This window comes from Neoarius graeffei, chromosome 4, assembly GCF_027579695.1.
Source record: "Neoarius graeffei isolate fNeoGra1 chromosome 4, fNeoGra1.pri, whole genome shotgun sequence".
NCBI classification, from domain to species: domain Eukaryota; kingdom Metazoa; phylum Chordata; class Actinopteri; order Siluriformes; family Ariidae; genus Neoarius; species Neoarius graeffei.
This window is the reverse complement of record NC_083572.1, coordinates 97,576,492-97,600,374: the sequence shown is the minus strand read 5'-3', so window position 1 is coordinate 97,600,374 and position 23,883 is coordinate 97,576,492.

Sequence of the window (23,883 nt, the reverse complement as noted above, 5' to 3'; positions counted from 1 at the left end):
AGGTGGCAAGGGTCCCTGAGCTGATGATGCGCCTTACCAGCCTGACTGTGCCAGGATCACCCGACTCCTCTCTGCTGTGCTTTTTACTTGAATCTGTATAATAATAATAATAATAATAATAATATGCATCAATATATGGAGTGTCATCAAAAATAATAAATCTGAAAAACAATAAGAAAATGGGCGGCATGGTGGTGTAGTGGTTAGCGCTGTCGCCTCACAGCAAGAAGGTCCTGGGTTCGAGCCCCGGGGCCGGCGAGGGCCTTTCTGTGTGGAGTTTGCATGTTCTCCCCGTGTCCACGTGGGGGTGCTCCGGTTTCCCCCACAGTCCAAAGACATGCAGGTTAGGTTAACTGGTGACTCTAAATTGACCGTAGGTGTGAATGGTTGTCTGTGTCTATGTGTCAGCCCTGTGATGACCTGGCGACTTGTCCAGGGTGTACCCCGCCTTTCGCCCGTAGTCAGCTGGGATAGGCTCCAGCTTGCCTGCGACCCTGTAGAAGGATAAAGCGGCTAGAGATAATGAGATGAGATGAGACAATAAGAAAATAAATGTTGAAAAAGTAGTAAATGTTGAGTAGTCAATTCCTGCACATGAATCCTGCTTTATGAATCCTGCACTATAAATGTGGTAAAAATTTGAATGATGGCAGGAAGAAGAGGATGACTGTGTCATGTAGTGTCACCATGTCAGAGCTGAAAAATCACATGTGGTAAACAAAAAAACTAAATATGTTTGATATTTTAGGTTCTTCAAATTAGCCTCCATTTACCTTAATGAAGCTTTGCACACTATTGGCATTATCTTAACGAGCTTCATGAGGTAGTCACCTGGAATGCTTTTCATTTAATAGGTGTGCCTCGTCAAAAGTTAATTCATGGAATTTCTTGCCTTCTTAACAAGTTTGAGATCAAACATCCATCCATCCATCCATTATCTGTAGCTGCTTATCCTGTTCTACAGGGTCACAGGCAAGCTGGAGCCTATCCCAGATGACTATGGGTGAGAGGCAGGGTACACCCTGGACAAGTCGCCAGATTATCGCAGGGCTGACACAGAGACAAACAACCATTCGCACTCACGGTCAATTTAGAGCCACCAATTAGCCTAACCTAACCTGCATGTCTTTGGACTGTGGGGGAAACCAGAGCACTCGGAGGAAAACCATGCAGACATGGGGAGAACATGCAAACTCCACACAGAAAGGCCCTCGCCGGCCACTGGGCTCGAACCCAGGACCTTCTTGCTGTGAGGCGACAGTGCTAACCACTACACCACCTGAGATCAAACAGTCAATAGTAAATAATAAAAATATAGTAAATACGTAACCCAATTCCACAACTGTAGTTTTATAGGCACAGTAGTGGTTGGATATGAAGCTTGCAGGATAAACATAAACTAGTTATGAACTGGAGTGATGGAACTGAGTTTTGAAATATTTGGACAACAACGGCAGAAGAAAAGGTTCAAGGTAGTTACATCTACGAGTACCTCTGGATCTTGGGAGCAAATATCACTTTGCCAAGCTCCTCCAAGAAAAGCCATTGTTGGTGCAATTTGCCCTCATTCCATTGCTGATTGAATTCAATTCAAATGATATAGGTATAGTAAATCAATATATCTGCAATGTTGTAGAAGATCACCAAAAGCCAACAAGCAGTCTTGAACTGGCATCAGTATGTTGCTGTGACTTTGTTCAGGTTATCAACTCCTCCACTGGTGGAATTATAGACAAGGATAATTTGTGGTTTCTTCTTTTACCCAGCAGAGCAATCAGAACAAGTCAGAACAACAATAGAGATCAAAGACATGTTTTTATTTTGTCTGAGCAACTCTCTTTGAATGCAGTCAAGAGTCTGTACAGACTTCCCACAACATACCAGCATGTCCACATTTTATATGCACTCACCAGCCACTTTAATAGAAACTTGTTCTTGATTCTAAGATTCCTGTTCTTGGCTGCAGGACTGGAACCCAATGTGTTCTTCTGCTGTTGCATGCTGAGACGCTTTTCTGTTCACCATGGTTGTAAAGAGTTGCTATGAGTTACTATATCCTTCCTGGCAGCTTGAACCAATCTGGCCATTTTCCTCTGACCTCGCTTATCAACAAGGCATTTGCTTCCACCCACAGAACTGTCACTTACTCAGTGGTTGTTGTTTTTTTTTTTTGCTTTTCACACCATTCTATATAATCTCTACAGACTGTTGTGGGTGAAAACCCCAGGAGATCAGCAGTTTATGAAATACTCAAACCAGTCCATCTGGCTCAAACCAATACCCATGCCACAGTGAAAGTCACACTTTGAGATCACATTTTTTCCCATTCTGATGTTTGAAGTGAACATTAACTGAAACTCTTGATTTGTATCTGCATGATTTGATGCATTGTGCTGCTGTCATGTGATTGGCTGATTAGAGAACTGCATTAAACTGCAGGTGTATGGGTGTACCTAATAAAGTGGCCGGTGAGTGTATACATTCATGGCCATAAATGAGGAAAAGTCAAGCAATTTCAGGCAAAAAAAAAAATATTTTTCTTATGAAACTCAAAAGTGGAAATGGGTCAAACTGACCCGCAACATAATAGGAGGATTAATGGCTCTGTCTCATGTATACCACATGGTTGCCTGTATCACTCCACATAACATAAGTCTGATTTCCTTGTCCTTTTCTTTGTTCTTTGTTCCTGGCCAATCACAAGGCTGGCCCACACACCCCAGAGGCTTTGTGATGAAAGACTTCTGTCTGAAATGCACTGTTTCTTCTGAATATATATTTATATAATTCCCCCCCCCAAAAAAAAAAAAAAATAAATTATCTCATCATCTCTAGCCGCTTTATCCTTCTACAGGGTCGCAGGCAAGCTGGAGCCTATCCCAGCTGACTACAGGCGAAAGGCGGGGTACACCCTGGACAAGTCGCCAGGTCATCACAGGGCTGACACATAAACACAGACAACCATTCACACTCATACCTACGGTCAATTTAGAGTCACCAGTTAACCTAACCTGCATGTCTTTGGACTGTGGGGGAAACCGGAGCACCCGGAGGAAACCCACGCAGACAACATGCAAACTCCACACAGAAAGGCCCTCGCCGGCCCCGGGGCTCGAACCCAGGACCTTCTTGCTGTGAGGCGACAGCGCTAACCACTACACCACCGTGCCGCCCTTAAATAAATTACACACACACACACACACACACACACAGTGTGTGTGTCCCACCCTGTTACTGAGAGCTGAAGCCGTACCTGCTATGCAATATTTTCATATGGCAGACACACAATTTTTCTCAGGGTTGACTTTGCAAGGTCTTAATATGATTTCTTTTTTTTTTTACACATATTGCCATAACTAATATTTAAGTGCACCCTTTTTCTAAAATTCACTTAGATTCTATCCCCTAATGCCTTTTGATTTGTTTTATATCCAATAACTTTTTATTTTTACCTTATTCCAATTGCTCTTACCAATTACTCTTGCAGCTCTTATTCACAGCACTGAGGATTTATTAGCATTAAGGAAATGAAAAGAAAAATAAGGTGCCTTGGGTTGGGAAAGAAGAAGAGAAAGATGAAAAGGAAAAAGAAAGAAAGGAACATTCTCAGTGGACATTTAAAATAACACTGTCATTTAATTGCCGTTACAATGTTAGTTGAGAGAGTTCCGAAATGTGACCTCGGAGAGTGAGAAAATAAAACTCATAAGCCTCATATTAGAGTACCGTTTAATATAGTGTCATACTGCCCACTAATTAGACAGTTAGTTGAGCAGGTTATTAGCTCGATTTTACCCTACAGTGGCTGAAGAAATAAGATGTTATGACACAATACTGACTGTGTATAGCACCTATTGTCCCAAATCACATTGAAAAAAGCTTTTGTTTAAAAACCTTTTAACCCTAGGCTACTTTCAGAATAATTTTACTACCTTTACATTGACGCTCTTATATTGGTCATTATAAGGGGTCGCTATGTTATCCAAATCATTGATCAGTGAACATTTTTATATTTAACAGTTATTCCATGAAATCGTGTCGTACATGAGCTGATGAACTGCTGCTTTAGTTATTTGCTATCAAGATGCACAGCAGCTTTGATTCCAACTGTGATGAAGACTTTGGTCTTATCTGGGTTTATGTGTCATCCAAAGTGGCATATTGTGGCCTTGATGCCAAAGAGGATTGTGAATGCTTCATCTTCATTGTTAACAAAGGTTGCATTTTCATCTGTATATATTACTTTGGTTATGAATTCACCTTCTCTGAACTCGACACCACAGTGGTTTTCAAAATATGTCATGGCAATGGCAAGTATGCTATTTAACAGTTATTCCATGAAATCAAGTCATACATGAGCTGATAGCCGATGAAGCATGTAGTGCTGAGTTGGCTATTCCGCCAGGTACAACGAGATTGAGTGGAATAACTGTTTATATATACAGTATATATATATCTCATCTCATCTCATTATCTCTAGCCGCTTTATCCTTCTACAGGGTCGCAGGCAAGCTGGAGCCTATCCCAGCTGACTACGGGCGAAAGGCAGGGTACACCCTGGACAAGTCGCCAAGTCATCACAGGGCTGACACATAGACACAGACAACCATTCACACTCACATTCACACATACGGTCAATTTAAAGTCACCAGTTAACTTAACCTGTATGTCTTTGGACTGTAGGGGAAACTGGAGCACCCGGAGGAAACCCACGCGGAAACGGGGAGAACATGCAAACTCCGCACAGAAAGGCCCTCGCCAGCCATGGGGCTCAAACCCAGACCTTCTTGCTGTGAGGCGACAGCGCTAACCACTACACCACCGTGCCGCCCCATCAAATAGTTTTATTCTATATTTTGTTGCTTTTTTTATTTTCTGGGGTTTTGTTTTTGAGTAGAGTTTTTATTTCATCCTCCTTTGGTTCAGCAACACACTCCACCATTTTCTTCTTCTTCTTTAGGGATTTTTGCCAGTTGGCAAACCAACTTAAAGGTGCATTATCGCCACTGGCTAGGCTGGAGTGTGGAACAGAAGATATTGGGGGGGACAACTATATTCCTAAATTATTTCTGTTTTTTTTTTAAATACTTGAAAACAAAGTGTTAGATCTGACTTGATGCCCCCGCCATTTTGTTTTTTCTCTAGTCACTCTATACCGGTATGAGCTGATATCCTAGTACTAGAGTAGCCAATCAGAGCGTGCAATTGCTCATATCCAGTGAATGTGGATAGAATAATAACCTTTAGATGAAGGAAAAACGTCTTGTGAAATTATGTTTTTTACATGCATCTCACCATAAAATGCTGGCAGTGTAGATTCTGGCAATATAAAAATCATGATGGTGAGATACTCTATGACTTAGCAATTTGCAAAAAAAATGTGCTTCATGCTGAACAAATCAATGTCATTGTTTTATTTTCTGATTTTCTGTAGATTTGCAGATTAGTTGACACTGCTTTGTCCCACTGAGAAAGTACTAGTGTCATCGGAAAATGTAAGTGCTGCTGTTTATTTTGATATGTGGTACGTTGTGAAGTGATAGAAACTTTGTAACTTACTCAACCGAGAATCAGGAGTGTGAAAATCGGTTAAGAAATTAGTAAAGATATTACTTTACAAAAGTTTGATCAGTTTTCATAATGTGATTACAGTACTTATAAATAGTGTACATACTGTATGTGACTAGCATCATTACAAAGTGCTAGTTCTGCTCTTCTTTATGATGTGTTCCATATCTATGAAATGGCGAGTTCATGAGTAATTCAAAGAAGAGTAACAAGGACACAGAGCTGTATGGAGATTGCAACTATGATTAAATTTAATGCAAACTCAGTGATTTTTCTCGCTAACACTTTGTCATGGCCAAGCAACTAGCACTGTTGGAAACATCAAGTCATGTTGTTTCAGGTAGTATATAAGCAACCTCACTGCAATGAAGACTTCATGAGAAATTTAAATGAGAAGAAGGGATGTGAATTCAGACACAATTTACTTCAGTCGGGTTCGAAGGGTTGGGGGGGTGCAGGGTGCATTCATGTCGCATTCAACTAGACAGCATAACTCATAACTCCTGAACTTGGACTTGGAAAAAAGAAAGAAATGGCCCCTCAATGTGAAATTCCTTTTTGGGAGCTCAGGTTGGTCTCGCCATGATGCAGCTCAAAAATTATGTAATTCCAAACTTTGACAATTTTTAAAAATAATAAAAAAAGATGGCCCTAAATATGGATGTGTGCTTAGTCTGGGCTGCCAACTCTCACGCAATGAGCGTGAGACACACGCATTTGATTGTCTTCACACACTCACACGCCATACCTCCGATTTCTCACACTAGAAAGAAAATCTAGTTTATCTATCTAATCTAGGCTACCCATTGCGTCGTGCTAACGACTTGCGATTGATCAATTACGCCTTATGCACGGCTAAACAGGCAGAGAGGTGTTCCCTTCTGTACACACTCCCCTATGGTAGGTGGCGCATCTAATGATGCTGCACTCGCCGGAAGTTGGATAATTGCCTACCGTCAATTTAGAGGAAGAGGAGAGAGAAGAAGGTATCCGAGTTGAAGACGGGTGTCTCAGATAGGTTTGTACATATGCACGCCAATGTGTGGTGTTACTGGCATAATTATGAACTTATATAAAGTTTCTGAATTGTTTTAGCCTATAAGTGTTGTGAGAATATTTAATGCCATATCGAGAGCTTTGTACTAGGCATGCTAAATCATTATAGGCCTCCTGCCATGCCACAGCCTCTATCTTCCCCAACAAGCAGCACAGGAGAGCACCTCCTTAGCACACGTTTATTAAGGCGCATTTTTAGTTTGTTTACTGTATGTTATCATACTTTATGACTTTATTTGAAGCCATACTGGAAATGTTGTAAAATAAAGCAAGTAAGAGATAATATTACAAATGCAAGAAAAGCCATTAGCCACCATACCTATTGTTTATTTACAGGGTATTTATTTTTAATTATTTATGATGTATGTAACTGCTCAGTTAAAGTAAATAAAGCATGGTCACCTGTAATATCAAAGAACTTGAACTTGTGAATAATAAAAAAAAAAGACAGAGAACAATATACTGAGGAGACAGGGTTTCAAAGAGGGCAAGACAGGTAGAGAATATTTGTCAGATAACAGGCCCTGACGAATGCTCTATTACTAATAAGAAACATAGATAAGAAATAAATTAATAAGAAATATATTAATATAGCTTATTTAAGTATGACCAAAATTTTTAAGCCCAACTTTCTGTGCACATTCCCACCTATGGCCAAGGTTCAGCTTTTTGTGTTTCAATATTGTTCAAACTTAATCATTTTAATGTTTCTTGTAGCACATGCACATTTTGCTTACTGTTTAAGCATTTTATTTGTTCTTTTGCTGTTGATATTTTTCCCCATGCCAATCTTCTGCTGAACCCAGTGGTGGGGAAAGCCCTTAAATGCATAATGAATAGTCAGTGAGGGACAATCTTATTTTTTGCAACAGTTATTAAAAACTTAACATTTAGTTTCAATTCAGAAGGTGTTTAGGCTTAGCTGATGAAATATTTTCAAACATTAACTTGCCTTTAAATCTGAAACACAGGTCTATAGGGCTACAGGAACATTGGCAGTCATCTGTAGTTTTCTAGTGTGGGGGCTTTTAAGCCAAAACTTGGTGCTTTTGTTGGCCACAAGCTGAAGGCCTGGCAAGTCAGGGTGTGTAAGAATGTAGGTATGGCACAGCAGGCCACTCCAAAAATCCACCAGAATGCAGGAACATCTACTAAATCCAAAATCTCAACCCCCCCCCCCCCCCCCCCCCAAAAAAAAAGTCTCACTCCAAGGAATTTCGAAAAGTTGGCAGCCCTGGCTTAGTGAGGATGTAAAACTAAAATTCATTCAGCATTTAAAATAAAAATATATTCAATGTCAAGCATGAATACAGACTGAAGTGCTTTTCAGGAGTTCAGAGAGTTATGTATGTGGGCTGGAGTTTGCTGAAAACAGAAGTGTCTCTGAGTTTTGAGTTATTCTGACCATAAGCCTTTTTTTTTTCTTACACTGGCTCAGATGAGGAGCAGTATGTCAATCCAGTGCTGCTGTCTGACATTTTGTATGGATAAAATTAATTAAGTGGTCTCCCTGGAAACGGGTTGAGTTGCCATGTCTTTCCAAGCACCCGTGTCTTGCATGCACCATAATGGGCAGTGGTGGCTCAACAGCTGTGAGTTACTGATCAGAAGATTAGGGGTGAACCTTCTGAAAATTATCCTTTAAACCTTCTGCATACTTCCTGACTGTTGATGTAAAGTAATGCAACAATATATTGATAATATTCTAGATCCCTGTTGGTTGTTTTTTTCAGTTATTTCCATCTTCTCATTTATACATCATGGTAATAATATTCTGTTTCATTTTTTTAATTGTTGCTTGCTTTTCTGTTACAACCTTTGAGAGAAAAGCAAAAAAAAGAAAACAAATGTGATTTTCTTTTTCAGTCAGCATTTTCTATCCCTGACTTATTTCAATGCAACTGTTTGTGTTTAAAGAAAAAAAAAACAACAACTGGTAATCATATGGTTTGAACTACGTGCATGTGATTAGACTGTGAGATTAGGTTTAGGGTTAGAGATTTTTATGAAAGAATTTCTGACACTCCCATAATTTTGTGGTCTCAACTAATGACCAAATAATTATTTAAAATGTATGATTTTTGTCTGTGACTGCAAAATTGGCTGAAAATCATAGAGCATAATATCATATGAAAACTGAGCTTTCAATGCTCAAGGTACAGGCTTTCATATTGACACTGTGAATGACTAAATGGAGAGCCTTCTCCTTGATTGACAGTTTGCACCAATCCTGTTGGGCCCACAGATGTTTGAAAACATTCTGGCATTTGTCAAGGCTAATGAAGTCCCTGTACAAAAAAAGACAGCAGACCAAGTCACTGAAGAAAGTTATCATACCTAAGAAAGATGGAAGTAATTGGTTTTGTGTTGTTCATTGTGTCATATACACAAAGAACGTCTAGATTTTTAACATCCAGAGGATCAAATTCATATCCTTATGGAGTCACTAACTTTTGACCTAGACTCATTACTGACAAGTGATTACAGTGCATTCCCAAGACAGGCTTTGTCACAAGCAAAATGCTGTTGCAGTTTGTGTGTCTTGCTTTTGGACTCGAGCATTCAACAGTTGCATTTCAGTATGTGATAGGACATACTAATAAAAATAATAAGTAAATCTTTAAAGATGTGGTGAAAATATTCAGTTGTCTTGAAAAAAAGGAACTTTGATTATGAAAAGACAACTTTGGGCATGTCAACAAGGTGAAAAGGATTAAGACGAGCAGTTTCAAGATATTTTTATTCACCAAGGAGTGTATAAGGAATTATTTCTGGTGCAGTGTAACATATATTACAGGAGACCACATTGACCAAAGTCAGCCCTGCGATGACCTGGTGACTTGTCCAGGGTGTAACCTGCCTCATGTCCATAGTCAGCTGGGGTAGGCTCCAGCTTGCCTGTGACCCTGTAGAACAGGATAAGTGGCTACAGATAATGGATGGATGGATGGATGGATGGATGACATATATTACAGGAGACCACATTGACCAAAGTCAGCCCTGCGATGACCTGGCGACTTGTCCAGGGGTGTAACCTGTCTCTCGTCCATAGTCAGCTGGGATAGGCTCCAGCTTGCCTGCGACCCTGCACAGGATAAGCAGTTACAGATAATGGATGGAATGTGGAATGGAATGGACATTGACCAAAGTAGGCAGTAAAGTAAGCTGGTAATATTATATTACTCAATTTGAATATTTAATATTATATAATGCATATTAATGATGTCAAAAACTTTGACAAACTTGGTGTTTCTCCTGTTTTGTCACATTGCAAACTGGAATTAAAATGGATTTTTTGGAGGGTTAACACCATTTGATTTACACAACATGCCTGCCACTTGAAAGGTGCAAATTGCTGTTTTACTGTGATGCAATTAAGATGGAAAAAAAAAACAGAACTCTGGAGTATGCATAGGTATTCTCTCCCTTTAATATGAAACCCCTAAATAAGAGCTGGTCCAACCAATTCACTTAATAAGTCACATAATTAGTTGATTAACATCCACCTGTGTGCAATCAAAGTGTCACATAATCTGTCACATGATGTCTGTATAAATCAACCTGTTCTGGAAAGACCCTGACTCTGCAACAGTACTAAGCAAGCAACATGAAAACCAAGGAGAACTCCCAACAGGTCAGAGACAAAGCTGTGAAGATGTATGGATCAGGGTTGGGTTGTTAAAAAAATATTCCAAACTTTGAATGGCCCAGGGAGGACCATTAAGTCCATACTCACAAAATGCAAAGAATATGGCACCACTATAAACCTGACAAGAGAAGGTCGCCCACCAAAACTCACAGACCAGGCAAAGGCGGCATTAATCAGAGATGCAACAAAGGCACCAAAGATAACACTGACGGAGCTGCAAAGATCCACAGTGGAGATGGAATTTAAGCCATACATTCCACAGAGTGGGGCTTTATGGAAGAGTGGCCAGAAAAAGTAATTGCTTAAGAAAACACATTTGGAGTTTGCCCAACAGCATATGGCAGACTCCCCAAGCACATAGAAGAAGATTCTCTGGTCAAATGAGACTAAAATTGATCTTCTTGGCCATCAAGGGAGATGCCATGTGTGGTACAAACCCAACACCCTGAGAACACTGTTCCTACAGTGAAGCATGGTGGTGGCAGCATCATGCTGTGGGGATATTTTTCATCTGCAGGGACAGGACAGCTGGTTAGGATTGAAGGAAAGATGGATGGCACTAAATACAGGGCAATTCTGGAGGAAAATCTGTTTGACTCAGCCAGAGGTAAGAGACTGGGACAAAGGTTCATGTTCCAGCAGGACAATGACCCTAAATATACTGCTAAAGCTACACTGGAGTGGTTTAAAGGGAAATATTTAAATGTCTTGGAATGGCCTAATCAAAGCCCAGATCTCAATCCAATTGAGAATCTGTGGCATAACTTGAAGATTGCTGTACACCAATGCAAGTATGTCTAACTTGAAGGAGTTGGAGCAGTTTTGTCTTGAGGAATGGGCAAAAATCCCAGTGGCTAGATGTGCTAAGCTAATAGAGACATACCCCAAGAGACTTGCAGCTGAAATTGCAGCAAAAGGTGGCTCTACAAATGACTTTTTTTCCTTTTTTTTTGGGGGGGGGATACCTATGCACACTCCATATTTATTTTTTTTTTCCATTTTAATTATTGTTTGTGTCACAATAAAACAGCAATTTTCACCTTTAAAGTTGTAGGCATGTTATGTAAATCAAATGGTACTAAGCCCCCAACAGCCATTATAATTCTAGCTTGTAATGCAACAAAACAGGATAAACACAAAGGGGAATGAATACTTTTGCAAGACACTGTGTGTAATATATATATATATATATATATATATATATATATATGTGTGTGTGTGTGTGTGTGTGTGTGTGTGTGTACCTTTTTGGCTTTACAACAGTACAAATATTTCCTTTCAAGTCCAATAATGAACCTAAGGGTAATAATAAGAAAATCACACAATGGCTTGAAGAAATGAAGTTTATCTTCTCAGGTTGAAAAACTTGCATTTTTGATACAAAATACATTGCGGCTCTGAGTGGCATATTTCCTGATAATTCATGCTGATGACGTCACTCCCAGTGTTCTCCTGCTGACTAGACACACGTTGTCAAAATAGCAAGCCAGTTCAGAATTAAAATTATTTTGATTAACTTGCTTTTTTTGTGGATGTGTCCATATAATATCAAGAACAATTCACGGTGGTGGGGAGATATGAAGTTTATCTTCTCGTGTTCAAAAGATGTTCAGCACTCAAAGATAAACTTAATATTTTTGTGCAACCATCTAATATCCTCTATGTAATGCAAACAGAAACATACCCATGTGTGTGTATGTATATGTGTATATATATATATATATATATATATATATATATATATACACAACCCCGATTCCAAAAAAGTTGGGACAAAGTACAAATTGTAAATAAAAACAGAATGCAATAATTTACAAATCTCAAAAACTGATATTGTATTCACAATAGAACATAGACAACATATCAAATGTCGAAAGTGAGACATTTTGAAATTTCATGCCAAATATTGGCTCATTTGAAATTTCATGGCAGCAACACATCTCAAAAAAGTTGGGACAGGGGCAATAAGAGGCTGGAAAAGTTAAAGGTACAAAAAAGGAACAGCTGGAGGACCAAATTGCAACTCATTAGGTCAATTGGCAATAGGTCATTAACATGACTGGGTATAAAAAGAGCATCTTGGAGTGGCAGCGGCTCTCAGAAGTAAGATGGGAAGAGGATCACCAATCCCCCTAATTCTGCGCTGACAAATAGTGGAGCAATATCAGAAAGGAGTTCGACAGTGTAAAATTGCAAAGAGTTTGAACATATCATCATCTACAGTGCATAATATCATCAAAAGATTCAGAGAATCTGGAAGAATCTCTGTGCGTAAGGGTCAAGGCCGGAAAACCATACTGGGTGCCCGTGATCTTCGGGCCCTTAGACGGCACTGCATCACATACAGGCATGCTTCTGTATTGGAAATCACAAAATGGGCTCAGGAATATTTCCAGAGAACATTATCTGTGAACACAATTCACCGTGCCATCCGCCGTTGCCAGCTAAAACTCTATAGTTCAAAGAAGAAGCCGTATCTAAACATGATCCAGAAGCGCAGACGTCTTCTCTGGGCCAAGGCTCATTTAAAATGGACTGTGGCAAAGTGGAAAGTTGTTCTGTGGTCAGGCGAATCAAAATTTGAAGTTCTTTATGGAAATCAGGGACGCCGTGTCATTCGGACTAAAGAGGAGAAGGACGACCCGAGTTGTTATCAGCGCTCAGTTCAGAAGCCTGCATCTCTGATGGTATGGGGTTGCATTAGTGCGTGTGGCATGGGCAGCTTACACATCTGGAAAGACACCATCAATGCTGAACGGTATATCCAGGTTCTAGAGCAACATATGCTCCCATCCAGATGACGTCTCTTTCAGGGAAGACCTTGCATTTTCCAACATGACAATGCCAAACCACATACTGCATCAATTACAGCATCATGGCTGCGTAGAAGAAGGGTCCGGGTACTGAACTGGCCAGCCTGCAGTCCAGATCTTTCACCCATAGAAAACATTTGGTGCATCATAAAACGGAAGATATGACAAAAAAGACCTAAGACAGTTGAGCAACTAGAATCCTACATTAGACAAGAATGGGTTAACATTCCTATCCCTAAACTTGAGCAACTTGTCTCCTCAGTCCCCAGACGTTTACAGACTGTTGTAAAGAGAAAAGGGGATGTCTCACAGTGGTAAACATGGCCTTGTCCCAACTTTTTTGAGATGTGTTGTTGTCATGAAATTTAAAATCACCTAATTTTTCTCTTTAAATGATACATTTTCTCAGTTTAAACATTTGATATGTCATCTATGTTCTATTCTGAATAAAATATGCAATTTTGAAACTTCCACATCATTGCATTCCGTTTTTATTTACAATTTGTACTTTGTCCCAACTTTTTTGGAATCGGGGTTGTATATATATATATATATATATAAAACATCCAAGTAACCATAAGAACCACTTATTGACCTCATTTATACTTTCAGCCCTTTGTAGGAGACTGATTTAGAAGAACACAATCTATTAGCACCATCACCACCATTATCATGATCACAAACGAACAGAACTGAAAGAGTTTAATTGCAAGGTAGAACAAATTGAGGTTAGAAATGGTGAATAGAGGTAGAAGGTTTGGATGAAGTTGGGAAAGATTAGCAATATTGTTAGAAAAAGTAAAACATGAAAGAAATGGAATAGAAGATGGTATTCTTTGAAACATACCCATGAGCAAATTGAATCCATTTAAGTATGTGCTATTCTTATTTCACAACAAAAATGGGAAATGGACCACAGCAAATCAGCCATGTTGAAGATCTGTCTGTTCTTCTTCGAAATAATTCCATTTGCACTGAACTGCTAGGTTTGGTTTGAGTAGAAAATGAACAAGATCACATTTGCCTACACTGAAAAAGAAAACTGTCCATCCAGTTTCTGAGAGTCTAGTAGCTGTAACATCAAACTTAGCTGTTTAACTGTTTAAGGACTGTGAGGTGTTCAAAAAAGAAATTTCAATACCAGGGCACTTGAGATCTGATCCGATATGAAGACATTATTGAAAATGAACATACAGTACCAGTCAAAAGTTTAGACACACCTCTTCTACTCATTCGTAGGTAAATATCATCTCATCTCATTATCTCTAGCTGCTTTATCCTGTTCTACAGGGTCGCAGGCAAGCTGGAGCCTATCCCAGCTGACTACGGGCAAAAGGTGGGGTACACCCTGGACAAGTCGCCAGGTCATCACAGGGCTGACACATAGACACAGACAACCATTCACACTCGCACCTACGGTCAATTTAGAGTCACCAGTTAACCTAACCCGCATGTCTTTGGACTGTGGGGGAAACCGGAGCACCCGGAGGAAACCCACGCGGAAAACATGCAAACTCCGCACAGAAAGGCCCTCGCCGACCACGGGGCTCGAACCCAGACCTTCTTGCTGTGAGGCGACAGCGCTAACCACTACACCACTGTGCCGCCCCGTAGGTAAATCTGTATTTGGAATATTTTCTACATTGTAGAACAATACTGAAGACATCAAAACTATAAAATAACATCTAGAACACATGGAATAATGTGGCAAAGAAAAGAGTGTTAAAAATGTTTGATATTTTAGCTTCTTCAAAATATCCAACATTTACCTTGATCACACTTTGCACACTATTGGCATTATCTTAACCAGCTTCATGAGGGAGTCACCTGGAATGCTTTTTAATTCACTGGTGTGCCTCTTCAAAAGTTAATTACCACACCCATGATGGAGGTATTGTAATCAGTGTGGTTTGTTTGTTAACAATCTAGCATCTAGACAGTTGCACCGATTGACTTTAGAAGAAGAAGAAGAAACCTTTATTTGTCACATGCACACTCAAGCACAGTGAGATTCATCCTCTGCATTTAACCCATCTGAAGCAGTGAACACATGCACTCAGAGCAGTGGGCAGCCATACTACAGCACCCAGGAATCAGTTAGAGGTTAAGTACCTTGCTCAAGGGCACTTCAGCCCAAGGCCGCCTCATGTTAACCTAACTGCATGTCTTTGGACTGTGGGGTAAACTGGTGCACCCAGAGGAAACCCACGCAGACACAGGGAGAACATGCAAACTCCAGTTCAAAGACGTGATTAGGTTAATATGGGATGGCCTTGGGCTGAGGTACCCTTGAGCAAGACACCTAACTCCCAACTGCGCCGCGGGCGCTGTTAACATGGCTGCCACTGCTCTGGGTATGTGTGTGCTCATTGCTCACATGTGTGTGCTCACCGCTTCAGATGGGTTAAATGCAGAGAGGAATTTCACAAGCATGTGATGAATAAAATTGTTGCTGTTCTTCTTCACACAGAAAGGCCCCCATCTGCTGCTGGGCTAGAACCCAAAACCTTCTCATTGTTAGGCGACAGTGCTAACCACTACACCAATGTACCACTTAAAATTTTCAGGATAGGTGGGCAAAGTTCCGGAGATTACCTGATTAAATTTTGGGGGTAATTGGGTCAAGGTGAAGGCCAAGGTCACCAGAAAGGGTGGGTGAGATTTGTTTTGCCTGGCAACACTTGTTCGTGGATGAGTATTTTGCCTTCGTAATGTGGTTGAGCTCAAATGGTAAATAGTAAATAATAAAAATACAGTAAATAGACCTATTCAACAGTTGTAGTTTTACAGGCACAGTAGTGGTTGGGTATGAAGCTTGGAGGATAAACATAGACTAGTTATGAATTGGAGTGATGTAACTGAGTTTTGGAAAGTGCCAGAGGCACAATCCACAAACCATGGTGACAGTGCTGGCATTTCTTCTTTTTTTTTTTTCCCAGTGTGGTGTGGTAGGGTGCATACATATGTACAGCATAATTGGAAAGGGGAAAAAAAACCTTTCAGGTTTAGGTCACGCCCACGTCAGGTTTATATTTGGTACAGATACTGATATATGGAGCACAACATGTTGCATTGCCCCTCCTTCACACAGTGTAACACAACGGCAACTTTATGCTTCAGTGCAGAAAGAAACAATGTGAAATGGACAGATAAACAAATAAATAAATAAATAAATAAATAAAACAGCATATTAGCACCAGTATTTATGCCTTAAGTGACTAACACCCTTGGACAACTGTGAATTATCCTTTTTGTATATATAAATATGGATAGTATATACTGTATTTTCAAGTTGGAAATGTGGCTTGAGGTTTTTTTTTTATTTTATTTATTTATTTTTTGTATGAAGAAATTTTGGCGGCACAGTGGTGTAGTGGTTAGCGCTGTCGCCTCACAGCAAGAAGGTCCGGGTTCAAGCCCCGTGGCCGGCGAGGGCCTTTCTGTGTGGAGTTTGCATGTTCTCCCCGTGTCCACGTGGGTTTCCTCCGGGTGCTCCGGTTTCCCCCACAGTCCAAAGACATGCAGGTTAGGTTAACTGGTGACTCTAAATTGACCGTAGGTGTGAGTGTGAATGGTTGTCTGTGTCTATGTGTCAGCCCTGTGATGACCTGGTGACTTGTCCAGGGTGTACCCCGCCTTTCGCCTGTAGTCAGCTGGGATAGGCCCCAGCTTGCCTGCGACCCTGTAGAACAAGATAAAGCGGCTAGAGATGATGAGATGAAGAAATTTTAGCTGTTTTACTTAAGTATAAACAGCCATGGGGTGGACTTAAAATAAATAAATAAATAAATAAACTGAAGAGATTGTGTATAAAGTGTATGGCCCTGATCACACTATTGGTCCCACTCCAAAAAACATGCCATGTCTAAACTCCTATTAGAGCATGTCAGATATTTATCACCCAAAGCATAACATGTCCTAATAAAGTTCATATAGGACTAGCTTTGGTAGCATAATGATTTTTTTTCTCCTCATCTACTTCCAGGTGACCACAGTCACTCAAAGCCTCCCATTTGGCCATACGCTATGTTGCATGCAGATATAGGACCAAATAGGAACTGTTCATAGTTTTTGCCTGTTTGGCATAGCCTCTAAATTTATTGTTGGTTGGACTATGAATAGTTGATCATTTAAATGTGTGGTAAGATTCAAGCTGCCTGTTGAATGTCAGTCTCACCAGATGCAATGCAAACCCATGGTTCCTTATGTGACATTTTCCATAAACAACTTTAAGTTATTTAGAGTAGGCTGCTGTGTCCCAACAGGTAAGAACTGGAGTCATTCAAAATGCTCTATGAGAAGGCAGAGTCTAGCATCTATAGGTGTACACAGACTTCTGAAACACTGAGAATTTTCAGATGTGCCATTTGGCCAAATTTCATTTTATTATTTTCCGTAAAGATTTATGTCACATCCTGAATTTCAATCCCCTCTGTGTCCGGTGTTCCGATTCTGCTGAAATTGTCAAGTTTTGCCTCAAATAAAGTGTGTTTACGTACCTTGCTTGGATCATTGACAAGCCTAGGGAAAGTGAATTTTAGAAACATTGAGTTTACACCACCTTCTTATTTGAAGCAGAAGAGCCTTCTTGTTGCTTCATTCAGATGCCTGGATAATGTGCACTAGGTCCCATTAAGCTTTCACTCCCTGTGATTTGCTATCTTTAGGGTATTAGGAAATCAATAAGTATAGTACTGGGTACATATAAGGATGTTTCAATTTTACCCCTTGTGCAACATAATTGGGACCAATAGCATGACCAGGGCCATATGTGAGTTTAACATTGTGAATGATGAAAAAATGTTCATGGCTCAGAATAGCAGAGACAGAAAGTTCATTAGTCCACACATTTTTTTTTCAAATGATGTAATTCCTCTATTAAAGATAATAGAACATAATAATTAATGTATATATTAATCATTGCCAGTTTCAGATTTAATTATAGTTCTGTATGATCGATTCAATAAAACAGTACTTTTCAGTTAAACTCTAGATAGAATGCTTACATTAAATATTAACAAGACTGAAAAAGAAAGAAATGGTGTGTGTGTGTGTGTGTGTGTCCTAAAAATGAAAGAAGTAATGAGCTAATCCAAGATACAGCCCTTGCCTTTAGTGGTCTGTGGTTAAAGGAAGAATCAGACCATATGAGAGTGATAAACTGACTAATGGCAACACCTACGAAGCAAAGTTGAGGTCCTGACACATCTTTGCACTGTGTTTGTGCAAGATATTTTGGGAAATAAGTGAGATTTACAAAGGAAAAAAAAAAACTAGCAAGTACCACAGCTTTCGATGGATTATTTCATGCACTGTATGTACAATGCAATGCAGCAATCACACACATTTACATATTTTGTTTAAAAAAAGGCATATGAATATTAATTAGATGTGTATTTTTTTTTTTAATTCTGGCAATAATTACCTTTGTGGCCACCATAATGAAGCTTTCTCAGGTTGGTTGTCGTCGTCGTTCATATGAACCGACCAGGAGTCACAGTGGGAGGTCAGGGCGAGAGAACCAGTTGACAGTGGGGCCATCAAGAGTCTTTAACCCCAGGATTCCGTTGGGGGCACCAAAGACAGGACAGGGTTTGAGTAGGTGGCTCACAGTTTGGGGGGTGCCACAAGAGCAGTGCTCAGAAGCTGCCATGCCAATGGTGTGGAGGAAGGCCTGAGTTTTCACCCAACCGGTGCGAAGATGGTTCAGCCTGACCCAGGTGGGGCATGGGAGGGAGTGCCCAGTAGGTTCAGGGCTCATGGGTGTAATTGTGCAAGGTGAAATTAGCACCCTCCCATTCCTTGTGCCACTGATCCATGACTCAATCAGGGGTGAAGGGAGTACTGTTCTCAAGTACTGCAGCACATATAGCAAAGTGCTCGCTGTTAAGGCATGGTTGAGCGTTAACTTCACTGATGTTTGGCACCAGGCTGACTGGGATACAAGATTTCTCCATGAGTTTGAGAACCAGGTGGTTCCTTCGGATGCTGGCAGGCAGGATGCCTGCAAAAACAGGTAGCATAGCAGAGGGAGTGGGAGCCATGCATCCAGAGATAATTCTCAAGGCATCACTGATCATGGTATCGATGGCTGGGGTGTGGTAACTATGTGCCCAGACCAGAGCAGCATACTCTGCAGTGGAGAACACCAATGTGAGTGTTGATGTGCAAACGGTGATGAAGTCAGCACCCCAGCAGGTGCCGGCAAGCTTCTTGATCAGGTTTACCCACTTGGAAGACTTTTCCGTGACTGCTTTCAGGTGGGGACCAAAGGTAAAGCTACAATTGAGAGTAACCCCAAGGTACAATGGCTGTGGATCAAATCTCAGCATTTTTCCTTCATGCTGGATGATCAAGTTGGTGAAAGGTGCTATGTAAATCAAATTTGTTGTTGTTGTTATATTTTTTTAGCTAATTAATAAATCCTCATTCACCTGCTTATTTATGATAAAAAAACATATTTGCTTTATCATGTGTTCACCTGATTCCCAGAATTCCTAGCCTTCAAATGTGGCTGCTATGGACTACAACAACCATACTGCATCACACCACTCTCAGGCTCTGGAGAACTAATTATCATGTACACCTGTTCATGATCACAGCCCCATCACTTTTGTGTATTTATGGACTCTAAGTTCTCAAAGCTATTGTGACTAGAGGAGAGAAACAAAAAGTTTTGGCTGGACAGTTGAGCAGAAAGCAAAAGAACTAGAAATAATAGAATTAAGCATTAGTCTTACAGTCCCACTCTCAGTAACACATCCATGGATACTTCCTGATGCTGTAGTACAGTAAATCTCACATTCCTTGGCAAAAAGAACAATGATAAGTTTATTTTACATCTACAAGTAATAAAAAGCTATATCAGAAATAATTATTACAATTTTGTTCAAATCTACACAGATGCTTCAAAGAATACAGCTAACAGAATTGGCATCTCATTCATAGTCCCAGAGTTTAATATTAAAAATTGGAAAAGAATCAGCCATGGACTATCTGTATATATGGGACAGATACTGGAAATTTTGTGAGTACAGTGGGTGGAAGATGTGAGACTGGTACGAGCAGTAATATGCTCTGATTCCAGTGCATCATTAACCAGCTTGAAGCACACTCAATCAGATAGCAGACAAGATGTTTGAATAGGGATACAACAAACACTATACAGGATTCAAATGATGGGACTGAATGTGACACTTGTTTGGGTACCAGCACATAAAGGAAATGAAATAGCTGGCAGATGTACAAAGGAAGCCACAAGAACAAATCATATTTGCATCACAGTCAAGTCAAAGTCCCTTCCACACCAGGGTCTGGTCTTCCCAGGCAGTTTCCTATCCCAGTACGAACCAGGTCTTTGAGGCACATGAGTGCAGTGCTGATCTCCATAGCCCTCAGCCTCTCACCTATACAGCTAGGGCTACAGTGGGGGGCTAGTCCTCTGGTAACCGCAAAAGTTTGACTTCCCTACTCACATCTGTATTGCAGCATGCCTTGCCAGATGGCAGTAGGTACCTTTTTTTTTAATGACCTGACCACAAGTAGAACTCACAATCTCCCGGTCGAGAAGTGGACATGCTAACCACCAGGCCAACTTGCGGTTGGTATCACAGTACCCTTCAGGAAAACAGAAATGAAAACTGCAATTAAGCAAAAGTTGAAAGAAAGGTGGCAAAAACAATGGGAAAAAGAGAGAACAGGAAGATGGTTTTATGGAATTCAAAGAAAAGTAGGTGTGAGGAGAAGCACAAGGAGAACATGGAGAGAAGAAACTGTTATATCTAGGCTGCGTCTTGATCATACAGGATTAAATAGCACTTTATTTACAATAAGAAAGCATAATATAGGAAGTTGTAAATTTTGTGGTCAAGGAGAAACAATAGAACATGTTATGACTTACTGTCCAAAATAGGAAATGGTGAGAAAGGAACTGAGATTGAACCTTGAAGAATTTGGATTTGTGGGATCTTTTACAAAGAAGTTCTGGAGAAAAATGCTATTTATTTTTATTTCAGTATCTCAGAAGAGCGAAGTTGATAAATAAATAAAATTATTTATTTGTTTATTTATTAATAACCTTCAGACAATGTATAGTTACAGTGGTATACAAAAGTTTGGGCACCCCTGGTCAAAATTGCTGTTACTGTGAACAGTTAAGCAAGTTGAAGATGAAATGATCTCCAAAAGGCATAAAGTTAAAGATGACTCATTCCCTTAATATTTTAAGCAAAAACATTTTTTTTATTTTCATCTTTTACATTTTCTAAATGACAAAAAAGGAAAAGGGCCCAAAGCAAAAGTTTGGGCACCCTGCATGGTTTGTACCTAGTAACACCCCCTTTGGCAAGTATCACAGCTTGTAAACACTTTTTGTAGCCAGTTAGTAATAATCTTTCAGTTCTTACCTGGGGGATTTTCGTGCATTCGTCCTTGCAAAAGGCTTCCAGTTCGACAAGCTTCTTGGGCTGTCTTGCATGCACTGCTCTTCTGAGATCTATCCACAGATTTTCAATGATGTTTAGGTCAGGGGACTGTGAGGGCCAGGGCAAAACCTTCAGCTTGTGCCTCTTGAGGTATTCCATTGTAGATTTTGAGATGTGTTTTGGATCATCGTCTTATTGTAGGACCCATCCTCTTTTTAACTTCAACTTTTTTACAGATGGTGTGATGTTTGCTTCCAGAATTTGCTGGTATTTATTTGAATCCATGTTTCCCTCGACCAATGAAATATGTCCTGTGCCACTGGCTGCAACACAACCCCAAAGCATAATCGATCCACACCCATGCTTCAGAGTTGGAGAGGTGTTCTTTTCCTGGAATTTGGCACCCCTTTTTCTCCAACCATACCTTTGCACATCGTGGCCAAAAAGTTATATTTTGATTTCACCAGTCCACAGGACTTGTTTCCAAAATGCATCAGGCTTATTTAGATGCTCATTTGCAAACTTGATGGTGAATTTTGTACCTAGGATGCAGAAAAGGTTTTATTCTGATGACTCTCCCATGAAGGTCATATTTGTTCAGGTGTTGCTACATAGTAGAACAGTGCACCACCACTTCAGGGTCTGCTAAATCTTTCTGAAGGTCTTTTGCAGTCAAACAGGGGTTTTTATTTGCCTTTCTAGCAATCCAATGAGCAGTTCTTTCAGAAAGTTTTCTTCATCTTCCAGACCTCACCTTGATCTCCACTGTTTCTGTTAACTGCCATTTCTTAATGACATTACAATCTGAGGAAACAGCTACCTGAAAACACTTTGCTACATTCTGGTAGCCTTCTCCTGCTTTGTGAGCATCAATTATTGTATTATTCAGAATGTGAGGGAGTTGCTTAGAGGAGCCCATTGCTGTTGATTTTAGGGACAAGTTTGAGGAGTCAGAGAATTTATACAGCTTTGAAATCTGCATCATCTGACCTTTTCCCAATGAAGAATTTGAACAAGCCACAGCTCAATAAGCTAATTAAGGTCTGGAACCTTGGTAAAAGTTACCTGAGAACTCAAATGTATTGGGGTGCCCAAACTGGTGTTCCTTTTCTTTTTTCACTCTCTAATTGTACAAAACAAAAATAATACACAAATCTTGCAGAAAATGCTGAAAATAAATGTTGCCTTTACCTTTATGCCTTTTGGTGATTGGTTCATCTTCTGCTCACTTAACTATTCACATTAACATACATTTTCAGTAAGGGTGCCCAAACTTTTGGATGCCACTGTAGATCCTGATCCACACTCCATACCAACTGGTGGTGGTAATGCACCATAATGTTGTTTGCTAATCATCATAAAACTCCAAGAAGAAGCAGAAGAACGACATTGTGAAGTAAATGTTTTGTGTTTTCTTGCCTGGCTTTACCAAGCCTTAGTACATGGGCTGTTTATCTGGTTACTTACATAGTTTGTATTTTGATTTATGCTCTCTGTCTTCACCTGTGATATCCTGAATGTGCCTTGCCTGACCATTGCCTGTGTCTTGACACTGTCTTTGATTTACAATTTGGATTTGTCTGCCAGCCTTAGTTTTAGTAAACACTCTGCTGCTTTTTCATCTTTCTATCACCTGCATTCTGGACAAGCTGAATTCATTTTCTTGCAAAATGCAACTGGGGGGGTTGCAAAGGTTTTCAATCATGCTTAAATAAAAAGTATCTATTTGTGTGTGGCAGCAGGGACACGGTCAAGCATCAGCTGTGCATGAAGAGGAGGCTGGTTGAACTGGCAGGTAAGGTGTGATGACACTTGCCTGTCTGTGATCACAGCAAATGTACTTTTGTGTGGTTTGTTTGTCTTCTAGAGAGACTGTGAACTGGACAGAGAGAATTGAGCTGAGCCCTTTGAAAACTAGGTATAAAATGAAATGCTATTCAAAGTCACTTGTCTCCCAAGTCCTCTTTCCCACCCACACATGCCAGGGTTCCAAGTTTTCTATTTGTTGGCTAAAAGCATCCTTCCTGGCATCTCAGCAGTTTACAAATGTACTTTTCAACAGCTCTTCTAAATGTTCCAGTAAAGTCTTTGTTGGTAACACAGACAAACCCCTCTCATATTTATTAATGAGACAATATTGGTGCCTCAAAAATGAGTGTAAATGTTACGTTTTCCAAGTTCATATGCAAATCTTAAACCTCACAATAATGCAGTCATATAAAATTCTCAACTATTTTCAGTGCATTTGTACATATTTTCCATTGTCATATACTTTGCATACCCTTCTTCTTATTGCACTTTGTATATATCTTGGTTGTGTTCCTTTCTTCTTCCCAAATAAATCTACAACTATCAATTGATTCACTTAATCTGA